The sequence below is a fragment of the Trichechus manatus genome, unplaced genomic scaffold, assembly GCF_000243295.1.
Source record: "Trichechus manatus latirostris isolate Lorelei unplaced genomic scaffold, TriManLat1.0 scaffold00077, whole genome shotgun sequence".
Taxonomy (NCBI): domain Eukaryota; kingdom Metazoa; phylum Chordata; class Mammalia; order Sirenia; family Trichechidae; genus Trichechus; species Trichechus manatus.
Window position 1 is genome coordinate 7600758 of NW_004444013.1, and position 13905 is coordinate 7614662.

Below are 13905 nucleotides of genomic sequence, written 5' to 3' on the forward strand. Positions count from 1 at the left end.
AGAGAAATGCAAATTAAAACCACAATGAGATACCATCTCACCCCTGCATTACTGGCACGAATCAAAAACACTGAAAATAACAAATGTTGGAGAGGCTGCGGAGAGATCGGAACTCTTACGCGCTGCTGGTGGGAATGCAAAATGATACAACCATTTTGGAAAATGATATGGCGCTTCCTTAGAAACCTAGAAATAGAAATATCATGCAATCCAGCAATCCCACTCCTAGGAACATATCCCAGAGAAATAAGAGCCATCACACAAACAGACATATGCACACCCATGTTCATTTGCAGCTTTGTTCACAATAGCAAAAAGATGGAAACAATCTAGATGCCCATCAGCAGATGAATGGATAAACAAACTATGGTACATACACACAATGGAGTATTATACAAAGATAAAGAACAATGATGAATCTGTGAAGCATCTCATAACATGGATGAAACTGGAGGACATTATCATGAGTGAAATAAGTCAATCACAAAAGGACAAATATTATATGAGACTTCTACTGTAAAAACTCATGAAAAAGTTTACACACAGAGAAACAATCTTTGTTGGTTATGAGGGATGGCGGGGGGGAAATACTAAATAGACAATAGATAAGTGGTAATTTTGGTGAAGGGTAAGACAGTACACAATACTGGCGAAGCCAGAACAACTTGTACAAGGAAAGGTCATGGAAGCCCCATAGACACATCCAAACTCCCTGAGGGACTGAATTGCTGGGTGGAGGGCTGTGGGGACCATGGTCTCAGGGAACATCTAGCTCAATTGGCATAACAGTTTATAAAGGCAATGTTCTACATTCTACCTTGGTGAGTAGTGTCTGGGGTCTTAAAAGCCTGTGAGCAGCCATCTAAGATACTCCACTGGTCTCATCCCTTCAGGAGCAAGGGAGTGTGAAGAGAACAGGATACAAGGGAAAGATTAGTCCAAAGGACTAATGGACCACAGCTACCAAGGCCGCCACCAGACTGAGTCTAGTACAGCTAGATGGTTCCCGGCTACCACCACTGACTGCTCTGACCGGGATCACAACAGAGGGTTTTGGACAGAGCTGGAGAAGGATGTAGAAGAAATTCTAACTCACAAAAAAAAGACCAGATTTACTGGCCTAAAGGAGACTGGAGAAACCCCAAGAGTATGGCCCCTGGACACCCTTTTAGCTCAGTGGTGAAGTCACTCCCAAGGTTCACTGTTCAGCCGGGGGATTGGACAGCCCCATAAAACAAAATGGGACTAATGAGGCACAGCGGTCCAAGGACAAGGACTAGAAGGCAGAAGGGGACAAGAAAGCTGGTGATAGGGAACCCAAGGTTGAGTAAGGACAATGTTGACATGTCATAGGGCAATATGTATACTAACTGTTTAATGAGAAACTATTTTGTTCTGTAAACCTTCATCTAAAGTGAGAAGAGCAGCACAACTGGAAGAATGTAATCAACATAACTGAATTGTACATGTAGACATGTTGACATGTCATAGGGGAATATGTATACTAACTGTTTAATGAGAAACTATTTTGTTCTATAAACCTTCATCTAAAGTGAGAAGAGCAGCACAACTGGAAGAATGTAATCAACGTAACTGAATTGTACATGTGGAAATTTTTGAAATGGTGTATCTTTGGATATGTATATTTTCACCAAAAAAAAAAAGTCCTCCATGGCTGAGAAGGGTGCATGTTGACATGTCATGGGGTTGTTAACCAATGTCATAAAACAGTATGTGTACTGACTGTTTAATGAGAAACTGTATGTTCTGTAAACCTTCACCTAAAGTACGATTAAAGAAAAAAATTTTTTTTTAATTTTTTTTTTAAAAGAAATAGAGCTCAGAACGTCCCCCAAGGGGCCGGGGAAGCTGGGCAGGAGAGGGCCTGTCACTGACCGGAGGGAGGTCACAGTCACCCAAGACATTTCTTAATGGCGGTGTGATGTCGGGCACTGTCACTTCTGATGAACCACCTGCGTCAGCAGTAGAGTGCTGATTTCCTATGTTTGTCACCAGCCACAGGGCGCGAGGCCCATCGTTAAGCTGCGTGATAGCGCATCACAGATTAACAAAGCAAACACTGGGAAGTTAGGGAGCTGACCCAGCAGCCCTCCTTACAGAGCCTTGTCTTGCAGGGAGAAGGGTAGTTCCATGGAGAGGAGGCCAGTGCAGGGAAGAGCTGCAATTAGGGATGCGTCCTCATGGGGGCCGAGGTAATCAATTGCCGTCTCTCCTTTCTGTCAGGGCCTGGGAGAAAATAAATCAGGCCTTAACAAGAAATCGGCTGGAAGGAAAAATGGCATAGAGGAGAATGAAGGAAAGAGGAAAGGTTGTTTCATCAGTAAGCGCCTTCGTTGCTACAGAATAGCGGTTCTCAAACTTTTTGGTTTTGGCACCCCTTCACAATCTTAAACAGTGTGGAGGACCCCAAAGAGCTTTTGATTATGTGTGTCGTATCTATCAATGTTGTTGTGGTTGTTGTTAGCTGCTGTCCAGTCTCCTCTGACTCATGACGGCCTTATGTACAACAGAAGGAAATGGTGCCCGGTCCTGCATCATCCTCACAGTGACCGGCATGTTCGAGTCCATCACTGTGGCTACTGGGCCAGTCCATCTCCTTGAAGGTCTCTCTTGCCCTCGCTGGCCCTCTCCTTCACCAAACATGATGTCCTGCTCCAGTGATTGATTCCTTCTGATGATGTGTCTTAAGCAAGGGAATCATACAGTGTGCTGTTGTGACTCATAAGGTTTTCATTGGTTAATTTTTGGAAGTAGATCACCAGGACTTTCTTCCTAATCTGTTTTAGTCTGGAAACTCTGCTTAATCTGTCCATCATGGGTGACCCTGCTGGTATTTGAAATACTGGTAGCATAGCTTCCAGCATCACAGCAACACGCAAGTTCAACAAACTGACAGAAGAATGGTAGATCAACAGGGGCAGATTATCCAATAAGCAAGGTAAGTAGAGGCTTACTTGTGCTTACTTCCTAATCTTTAGTGAACAATTTCACATGGAGATGTGGTGAAAATTTGTGAAATTGTTCACTACAGATTATAAAATTAGTACAAGCAAGCCCGTGCTTACCTTGCTTACTGGATCATCCACCCTGTCAGGGACTGTAAATCTGAAAAGAGGCTTTGATTCTGTAGGAAGGTGCTGTGGGGTTGGAAGAGACACAGACGCCAGCCACACCTAGAAAAAGAATCTTTGATATGAAAAAATGTGAAATTGTTCACTACAGGATGATCTGGGATGATCTGGTAAGCAAGGTAAGCACCGTGCTTACATTGCCTATTGGATAATCCGCCCCATGGGTCAACATTTACTATATGGGAAATTAAGACTGGAAAAATTATTTAATAAACTATTCAAAACCAACAAATAGTAAACTCTTTTCATGTTAACATAAATAGCAAATTCTCATGAAAAATAACCATATTTTCCCAAAAAAATTTAGTAAGAAGAGTGGCACTGTTTTACCTTTTTGCAAATCTCTTACTATCTGGCTTAATAGAAGACAGCTGGATTCTCCTATCTGCTTCATGCATTCCATTGATCATCACAGCGATGATAGCATCTCTACCATGTAGCCTGTGGGAACACTGTGCATTCAAGTTTGGCCCTCAGGGCCCCCTGGAAAGCTTTTGGGGAGCCTTCAGGGGTTCCATGGACCATACTTTGAAAACTGCAGCTGAAGAGCATTACCAAGTTACTATTGCTTTTTGGTCACTAACCTTTATAAAACCAGGTTTCCAGTATTTGCCTTACTCTTAGAGAATTATTTTTCCTTCTCTTTTTTAAAATTGTGTAGTTTTTGACGTTTTTGGTTTCTAGTTATTTTGTTGTTGTTGTTGTTGTTGTTGAGAGGGTGTGGTGTGGCGATAGCAGTGCAGAGGAGAAACTGTCCAGTGGCTGCCCAGGTGGGTTACTGGACTGATTGGCCCCTGGGTCTGAGTTCAAGGCCCATGACCTGTGCTATTATGGGTAGGTTTCTTTACCTTCCTGGGCCTCATTTTCCCAGCCTATGAAATGAGGAGTCCCTGGAAGGCACAAAAAGTTAACATGCTCACCTGCTATCCGAAAGGTTGGCTGTTCAAATCCTTTCCGAGGCACCTTGGAAGAAAGACCTGGTGATCTACTTCTGAAAGATCACAGCCACTGAAGACCCTATGGGTCACAGTTCTACTCTGACACACATGGAATCTGCCATGAGTTGGAATCAACTCGACAGCAACTGGTTGGTTGGTTGATTGTTAGAACAGCAGTACTGCCACCTAGTCTTAAAATGACCATAACTTCTGGTACCCCGTCTAGGAAATGAATGAGTTCAGTAGTCTTCAAAGCCCCTTCCAGCCCTTGAACTAGAACCAGTCTGAGCCTTGAACTAGAGAGGCAGATACTTGTCCCATCCATTGTTCTGTAAGCCTGTATCCTGGTATCTGCAGCAGATGGTCATTTTGAACTCAGCCTTGCCTCTTTGTTTTTATTTTTGTGACTTCCCTATGTGGGTTGATATCTGGTTGCTCTGTCCTGTGTTCTAGTCTTGGGTTGTCATCTGATGTTACTGATTTTCTAACCAGAGGACTCCCTTTAGTATTTCCTGTAATTTTGGTTTGGTTTCTGCAAATTCCCTAAACTTTGGTTTATCTGGAAATGCCCTAATTTCACCATCATATTTGAGAGACAGTTTTGCTGGATATATAATTCTTGGCTGGCAATTTTTTTTCCTTCAAGGCTTTGTATACGTCGTCCCATTGCCTTCTTGCCTGCATGGTTTCTGCTGAGTAGTCCTAGCTTATTCTTATTGACTCTCCTTTGTAGATGACTTTTTGTTTATCCGTAGCTGCTCTTAAAATTCTCTTTATCTTTGGTTTTGGCAAGTTTGATTTTAGTATGTCTTGGTGACTTTCTTTTGGGATCTACCTAATGTGGGGTTTGATGAGCATCTTGGAGAGATATCTTCTCATCTTTCACAATATCAGGGAAGTTTTCTGCCAGCAAATCTTCAACAATTTTCTCTGTAATTTCTGTTATCCGCCCCCTGTTCTGGTACTCCAATCACTCGTAGGTTATTCCTCTTGATAGAATCCCACATAATTCTTAGGGTTTCTTCATTTTTTTAAATCCTTTTATCTGATTGTTCCTCAAATAAGTTGGTGTCAAGTGCTTTATCTTCGATCTCACTAATTCTGACTTCCATTGCCTCAGTTCTGCTCCTATGACTTTCTATGAGTTGTCTAATTCTGACATTTTATTGTTAATCTTCTGGATTTCTGATTACTCTCTATGGATTCTTGCATCCTGTTAAATTTGTCTTTATGCTCTTCTCTAATCTTTTTAATTTCCTCTATTGCGTGTTCTGCGTTTTACTTAATTTCGTTCCTAATATCTTGAAGAGTTCTGTCTATTAATCTTTCGTATTCTGCCTCTGGTAATTCCAAGAAATTTTCCTCCTCTGGAAAATTTCTAGATACTTTATTTTGGGAGCTTGCTGAAGCCATCGTGGACTGCCTCTTTATGTGATTTGATATTGACTCTTGTCTCCGAGCCATAAGTAAGTTATTATATTTATTTTATGTTTGGTTACTGTGTCCTAGCTTCTTGTTTTGTTTTGATATGTCCAAATAGACTGCTTGTGTGACCTAGTTTGATTACTGTTACCTTGGAAGCTCTAATGTCCTGTCACCAGGTGGTTAGATCTGTTACTAGGTATGTGAGCTCAGGAGTCCGCCCACTCCTCCTATATGGATTCAGCTCAGGTGCCCAGGTAGATAGCCACCAAGTGTGTGTTGCAGGCTCTCACCTACAGTCCTAAACAGGCATCGGTGATTGGTGTAGGCACAGGCATCTGGCTGCAGCAGGGGGACACCCTCTGAGCAAGGCAGGGGGCTGACGGCCACCCTCGAGTGTCCAGGAGGAAGGCGTGTCCCTGTTCCCTAGAGCACGTAGGTGTGTGGGTTTTGCAGCCAAACTATGAGCACCCAGTGCTGTTGGCTGTTAGGACTGCGGGTGACCTCTTATTCTTGGGCCCCTATTGCAGGTGGCTAGGTGGTGTGGGTTGAGCCACCAGTCCTCATGCCCCTGATGTGGGTAGGTGAAGACCCTACTTAATGGGCCAAGCAGTGTCAAATGTCACGAACCTGCCACTTCACAGCTGAAACAGTTGAAGTTAGACTTCGGTATATACCCTGTTGTACTGTGGTAATGAGGGCCTATGCTGTTGAAATGGGCCCACACAAGTCTGTGCAGAGGGAAAGGCACTCAGAGTCCGTGGATCCCTTATGCCTGTGCCTAGGCAAAGGAGCTGTGCCTACCCTGGGTTCCTGGCTAAGAGGAGCCGGCAGTTTATTTTTTCCCCTGTTTGTTAATTTGTTCACTTTCCAAGGCCAGGAGAATGGCTCTGGGCATGTAACGGATCCTACTTCCGGCCCAGGGGACTCGGCAATTGCTGAAGCCAGTCCGGGACCCAGCGCAGAGCAGAGAGTGGGGAGGTAAATGGGAGAGAGGTTTTTCCCTAAGGGGGGTGTTTTTGATCCACAAGGTGGGCCAGATGCAAGTACTTATCTTTCGCCGATTGAGGGCTGCTTCTCACTGGTTCTGGGTGGCCGAGTAGACTCTCTGCCTCTGTCTCTCCCAGTGCAGAAAACGCCTCCTGAGCACCGCTGCTTGCCTGCCTCACCACTCCACCCATGAGCTGATCAGGCCTGAAGGGCTCAGGCTCTTGCCAGGTCAGGTCTGGCAATACTTCACTGCTTCCGAACCGTCTCTCCCTCCCCCTGCCACTCAGTCTGGTTCCTCAACTTTGCCTTTGATGGTCAGGGCTCCTAGATTGTCATATATAATCGATTCACTTGTTTTTTCAGGTCTTTGTTGTAAGAGGGTCCACTGGAAGCGTCTGACTACTCCACCATCTTGGCCCCTGCCTCTTTGTTTTTAAGACAGCTCCTCTAAGATTGTTCTGGAAAGAGACACCATCTGGGTAGCTCCAAAGAGCACTCTGAGGAACTGAGCATACAATGTGGCTATAATACTCATAAGCTCTTGCCATTACCCAAAGGGAGGCAACGTGAGGAACCATAGAAATCCACAGGATAGAACTAGTCTCCCTTTGTTGAAAGAGAAATCAAGAAATGAGTTTGAGTCTCTCGTGTCTGCCTAGTCTCAAGCTAGACCTTGGCGAGACAGATGACCAGCCTTGAGCATGGTAGTGTCAGGGGTGCTGACGTCCCTCAGACTTGCTACAGGAGTATCGTGGGCAGTATGTGCAAAGCTGGACAACATCTGAAAGCACAGGCCTGAGGCCCCAGGAACTTTGGGCCTTTCAGCATCCACACAGACCAGGAGCAGGTTCTGATTTTATCAGTTGACTTCCAGTGACCACTGGCTTTGGGGCAAAGGAATATGAATCTATAAAACCACAGGCTTGTTTTTCCCAAAGTTTGTGTTCCATGGAACGCTGGTTCCATGGGTTGTGATAGGTCTCCTGCTAAAAGTAAAGAAGTTCTGTGAACAAACACACTTGTGGGAAAGGCATGGTGCATGTGAAGACTGGTGGGGGGCAAGGTGTGGCTCCAGAAGAGGTGAGGGGGGCTGGAGGACGAGGTGAGGCTGTGGCAGGAACTGAACCCACAGCCCCGCCGGCTTCATTCACACCCTGTTCTCACCAAGTGGCTCTTTGTTTTGTGTCAGCGGCCACGTGGAGAGTCTGACAGCAGCTATAGTTCTCCCCACAAACTGTACAAACTCAGGACAATGTATGTAAACAGTGGGGGGTTAGGGGCCCTCTGAAGCCTATTCACTTTGATGACTAATGTGCATCTGACCCCCCACCAAAAAAAAAAAAACAAAAAAACCGTGTTTGCATCCATTTGATTCCAAATCATGGCAGCCCCACATTTGTCAGAGTAGAACTGTGCTTCATAGGGTTTTCAATCACTGATTTTTCGGAAGTATATCACCAGGCATTTCTTCTGAGTCATCTCTGGGTGGACTCGAACTGGCAACCATTCAGTTAGCAGCTGGGTCCATTCAGTTGGCAGCCAAGTGTGTTAACCATTTGCACCATGCAGGGACTCCGGTCCTGAGAATATGGCTGGAGGGTGGTGAACGAGAAGGGGTGGTAGGGATGGGGAGGGTGCCACCATCTCATAGATGGACTCGTTCTCTTGAGTTTGGGACTATGGGGAGGACAGTGGGGGGGGGTGAGTGAGGGGAGTCATGCACATACAGGGTTGGATCCTGTGTTTATTTAAAATTGTGACATTTTGCTCATCATGGATTTTTGGCTTTTTTTTTTTTTTTTGATATTTTATTTTCTTTTTGGTGAAAATATACGCAGCAAAACCCACTCCCATTCAACAGTTTCAGGACATAATGGTTGACATTGGTTACAGTCTTCACACACTGTCAACATTCTCATTATTTCTGTTCTCATTGTTTCTCTCCTGTTGACTTAAACTCCCTGCCCCCAACCTTCTCATCTATGTTTTAAAATAGCTGTTGTCCATTTGGTCTTATATAGATAATTTTTTAAAAGAACGCAGGAATCAAGGGTGACAATCTTTACTTTTTGAGCTAAACTGAGTTTGAAGGTGACTTCAGGGGATTGTATCAATTGAAGTTTTGAAGAATGACTCAGGGCAGTAGTCTCCGAGACTCCTCTGGCCTCAGTAGGTCCAGTAAGTCTGGATTCTTTGAGAATTTGAAGTTCTGTTTTGGGCATTTTTTTAAATTATTGTATAAAATATTATTTATCTTGATGACTGAGTTTGTTAGTGCCCCCTTAAATGTTGGTCTCAAGGAGAGTGCCTCGCTCCCCTCCCCCTAGCACCAGCCCAGTTCTGGATTGGGGAGGCCCCCAACATGGAGCATTTTGCTGTAGTGTGAAAAGTTTGAATCATAAAACCATTGGAAGGGGCCTTAAAGATAGCCTGCTATTTGGATTGAAATGTGTCCCCCCAAAATATGTGTTGGAATCCTAACCCCTATACCTGTGAAGGTGAGCCTATTTGGAAATAGAGTTTTCTTTGTTATGTTAATGAGGCCATATCCATGTAGGATGTGTACTAAACATAATCATTTCTGAGTGATATAAAACGTAGCATTGACACAGAAGCAAGCACAAAACGGAAAGATGAGGCCACCTGAAAATGGCCAAGGACCCAAGGAACGCCAGGCTACAGAAGGTGAAAGAGTGGACAGAGAGAAAACGCCTTCCCCTAGAGCCGGAGCCCTGAATTCAGAAGTGTAGCGTTCTGAATTGTGAGAAAATGGTTTTGTTCTTTAAAGCCACTCACTTGTGGTATTTCTGTTACAGCAGCACTAGCAAACTAAGACACCTGGCTACCCCGTTCCTTTACACCGGGGAGCTGAGACTAGTGTGCTCCGAGGCCAGGACAGCCCTCCAGCCGGCCATGCCTTCGCGGGAATCCATCTCAATGAGGAGTAAAGTCCTCTCGCCCAGCCTGGGGATTAAGGCGAAAGTGGCTGAGGAAATGGCTGCGGGCAGTTGATATTTACACCTCATTATTTATTTATTCAGCGGGATTGGCTGTTGTTTCTGCTAATCTTCATATAACATGCCTCATTGCCCTCCAAAGTCCCGAGAGATTTCCCTTACCATTTGTGGGGTGGAGTTTGCTCTTGAAGCCTTCTTTCTGGTTGCTCATTACTCGCTCGCCTGGAAATATCAGAGAGTGAGTCGCATTAGAGCCCAGCCGGAACTCATTTTTCTCACCAGCGGATGGCAGGTCTCGGCCGTGATTGGCGTTTGCAGGTAGGGACTGGAGGAGCCAGCCTGTTTTTGCTTTCCACTGAAGCCATGCTACATCAAGAATTGTGAGCGTGGCCAGCCCTGGGCAGAGACAAAGGAGGGAAGCTGTCTGTAGGGTCCAGCCCTGCCTGGAGGGGCACCACATCAAAGCCGGTTTCTCCCTTAGAGGACCTTCCCCCTTGGCTAGCTGGTCTGAGGCTGGTATGCCCACCCACCCTGTCTTAGGCATCTAGTGCTGCTCTAACAGAAATACCACAAGTGGATGGCTTTAACAAAGAGAAATTTATTCTCTCACAGTCTAGTAGATTACAAGTCCAATTCAAGGCAGCAGCTCCAGGAGAAGGCTTTCTCTCTCTTTTGGCTCTGGAAGAAGGTCCTTGTGATCCATCAGTCTTCCCTTGGTCTGGGAGCATCTCTGCACAGGAACCTCAGGTCCAAAGGACACGCTCTGCTCCCAGCATTGCTGTCTTGGTGGTATGAGGTTCCCATGTGTCTCTGCTTGCTTCTCGTTTATATCTCAGAAGAGATTGGCTTAAGACGCTAACCAGTCTTGTATACCTCATCAGTATAATTGCCACTAATCCATCTTATTAGATCATAGTGATTGAATTTACAACACATAAGGAAATCACATCAGATTACAAAATGGTACATAATTATGCAATACTGGGAATCATGACCCAGCCAAGTTGACAGATATTTTTTGGGGACACAATTCAATCCATGACATACCCCAAGTCATGGTACTCACCCCAAGTTCTGGTACTCACCTCAGTCCTGGTACCCATCCCAAATTCTGGTACCCACCCCTGCCCTGGTACCCACCCCTGTCCTGACAATGGCTCTGTAAGACCTCATGAGGACCAAGCGCCTATGTCCTCTCCTCTTGCCTTTATGGCCCACCTTAGAGTACAGAGTAGCTTAAGGACAAATCAGAGCCAAGTATTTCTTTACACTGGGTTCTGTATACGTGGAATTTAAAGCTGTTTAAGCCAGAAATAGGAGAACCTGGGGATGACACAAGCTGTTAACGCACTCAGCTACTAACCTAAAGGTTGGAGGTTCGAGTTTGCCTCAGAAGAAAGGCGTGACGATCTACTTAAAAAAAAAATTGACCATTGGAAACCTTTGGATATATGGGATCACAGTGACAACAGCAACTCAAAAGATTAGATAGGAAATTTAGGGGACGGTGAGCCCTGGTGGGGCAGTGGTTAAGAGCTCAGCTGCTAACCAAAAGATTGGCAGTTTGAATCCACCAGCTGCTCCTTCGAAACCCTATGGGGAAGTTCTCCTCTGTCCTATAGGGTCACTAGGAGTCAGAATTGACTTGACGGCAACAAGTTTGGGGTTTTTGTTTTTGTTTTTGGAGTGGAACAGTTTGAAAAAGGAGGATGAGAGAGGTTGTACAACTCGAATGTAATCAGTGCCCCTGAATTTTACATGTAGAAATTGTTGAATTCTTGTATGTTTTGCTATGTATACTTTCACCAACAATAAAAATGGAAAGAAAACCCTATGGAGCACAGTTCTGCTCTGACACACACGGGGTCGCCATGAGTCGGACTTAACTCAACGGCAACTGGCTACTGGTTTTGACAGTCTGGTTTTAGTACCCATCTTTACGGCATAGGTGGGGCCTCTTCGTTTGGGTTCTGGGTACTGGGACGCATGATGCAATGTAGGGGAAGAACATTGTTTTGAAAAGAGTGAGCAGAAATAAAGATAAACAGAAATTTATTTTCTCCCAGTTTAGGAGGCTAAATCCATTGCCGTCAAGTCGATTCTGACTCATAGCGACCCTATAGTCCAGAGTAGAACTGCCCCACAGGGTTTCTAAGGAGCAGCTGGTGGATTCGAGCTGCCAGCCTTTTGGTTAGCAGCCAAGCTCTTAATCACTGTGCCAGAAGTTCAAATTTAAGGCACCATCTCTAAGGGAAAGCTTTCTCCCTGGGGAAAAATCCTTGTCTCTTTTACCTTCTCTTCCTCCATTCCTTGGTGATCTCCATTTGGCATCAATCTTTCCCCATTTGTACTTCCTTATTTCTGTGCCTAAGGAGTCCTGGTGGTGCAGTGGTTAAGCTCTCGGGTGCTAACTGAAAGATCAGTGGTTCGAACCCAGCAGCCGCTCCACAGGAGAAAAGATCTGCTTCTGTACAGATTACAGTCTAGAAAACCGTATGGGGTAACGACCACTCTGACTGGGATCACAACAGAGGGTCTCGGACAGAGTAGGAGAAAAATGCAGAACAAAAAATCAAATTCACAAAAAAGATCAGACTTGGTGGTCTGACAGAGACTGGAGGAACCCGTGAAACTATGGCCCTAAGATGCCCTTCTGACCTGGAACTGAAGTCATTCCCGGAGACCACCTTTCAGCCAAACCATAGGCAGGTCCATAAAATAAGCAATAACACCCCGAGAGGAACATGTTCCTTACAACAATCAGTTATACGAGACCAAAAGGACAACATTTACCCAAAAGCAAAGATGAGAAGACAGGAAGGGGTAGAAAATCCAGACGAAAGAAAAACAGGGAACCCAAGGCAGAAAATGGGGAGAGTGCTGACACATTGAAGGGAATGCAACCAATGTCATGGAACACTTTATGTACAAACTATCGAATGGGAAACTAATTTGCTACAATTTCACCTAAAGCACAGTAAATAAAATTTAAAAAAAACAAAACCAATGGGGCAGTTCTGCTCTGTCATATAGGGTCGCTGTGAGTCAGAATCAACTGCACACAACACTTCTGTGCCTAGTCTGCTCCTTTTATATCTCAGAAGTGATTGGCTGAAGACACCCTACGCTGACATGGCCTCATTAACATAACAAAGAAAACCCTAGTCCCAAAGGGGATTACATCCACAGGTACAGGGGTTAGGATTCCAACACATTTTGGGGGACACGATTCAATCCATGACACCCTCCCAAGGACAGGTCTGACCTAGGAGCACTCTCACCCCCGGTGCGCACACCTGGGAGGAAGGTAACCGTGTGTGAGGCCTGCTTCTCCTCCAGGATGCACCAGGGTGCCCACCAGTGTCTGGGAGGTGGCAGCCATCTGCCGTCCTCCTCAGGCTGGTGTCTCTATTCTGCCATCAGAGGCTCTGACTGGGAGAAATTGCTCCAGGAGGGCGGTGGGGATGGCTGGGCTCCTGCAGGTGAAGCTGAACTCGCTGTTACCTCTGTCATGGAGATGAAAGATTGTGAGCCGCCCAGGAAACATCTAAACCCACCCAAATGGTGGCACACCACTAAAAGTGGCTAGCAAGAAACGCTTTAAGCTATTAAATGCTTGGTGAGCAGGCACAAAATCCTATTACCCCAGTCTACATTGAAAAGCAAAAAGCAGCAAAATTTTCGCTGCTCGTAAAGCATTGTTCCTTGTTGCAGCTTGGGGCTTTTCTCTATTGCTGGATCCATTTGAACCTTCAGGTAATCTCATTGGAGGGGACTGAGCACCGACAAGGGAAACGAGAGAATGGTTGGTTACGGGAAGAATGCAGCCTTTTCCATGAATGTGTATCTCTGGCACCATTTGCTCTGAATAGGGATAATCATTTCTTGCAATCTGGAAACCATGTTATTTAGAAAATTAGAAAGAGTGCACAACAAAGCAAGAGGGGGGGAAAGAAATAACTTTCATCTTCCAGTGCTGGCCAGAAGATAATAGGTGCGACAGTTTTTCTCCGTAAGATTTGCACGGATGTGATTTCATGTGGCTACTATTCTATAGTGATTGTCAATTTTTAATTCAATCATTTGATATAGTCCCTTTGAATCAAAATATCCATGGAGAGTTCTCATTGCCCACGAATATCAGACACTTGTTCGGCTCAGTAAAACCTGTTTGTGGAGAGAGGAAAAAAATATCTTGAGATCTGTAGTTTTTTAAAATGATATCTGGCTGTAGCCCCAAATTAGGGGTCCTTAACCCAGAGTCTACGGATCTCCAAGGGATCTGTGGTAAAATCCAGAGGTCTGTAAACTTGGTCAGAAATAAGAAATTCACATTTATTTTCACTCATCTCTAACTGACATTTAGCATATGCTTCCAATATTAAGTAGGCCACACCCCTCCCTACCATTAGCAGCTCCTGTGCCTTTGTCTACAATAGTCCCCAC

The 13905-nt window shown here is 45.0% G+C and overlaps 1 protein-coding gene across 4 annotated transcripts in view; it reads left to right on the forward strand.

Moving 5' to 3' along the window:
- Window positions 1-13905, forward strand: part of GALNT17 (polypeptide N-acetylgalactosaminyltransferase 17) — a 628291-nt gene that overhangs the window by 546330 nt on the left and 68056 nt on the right. The window lies entirely within an intron of this gene.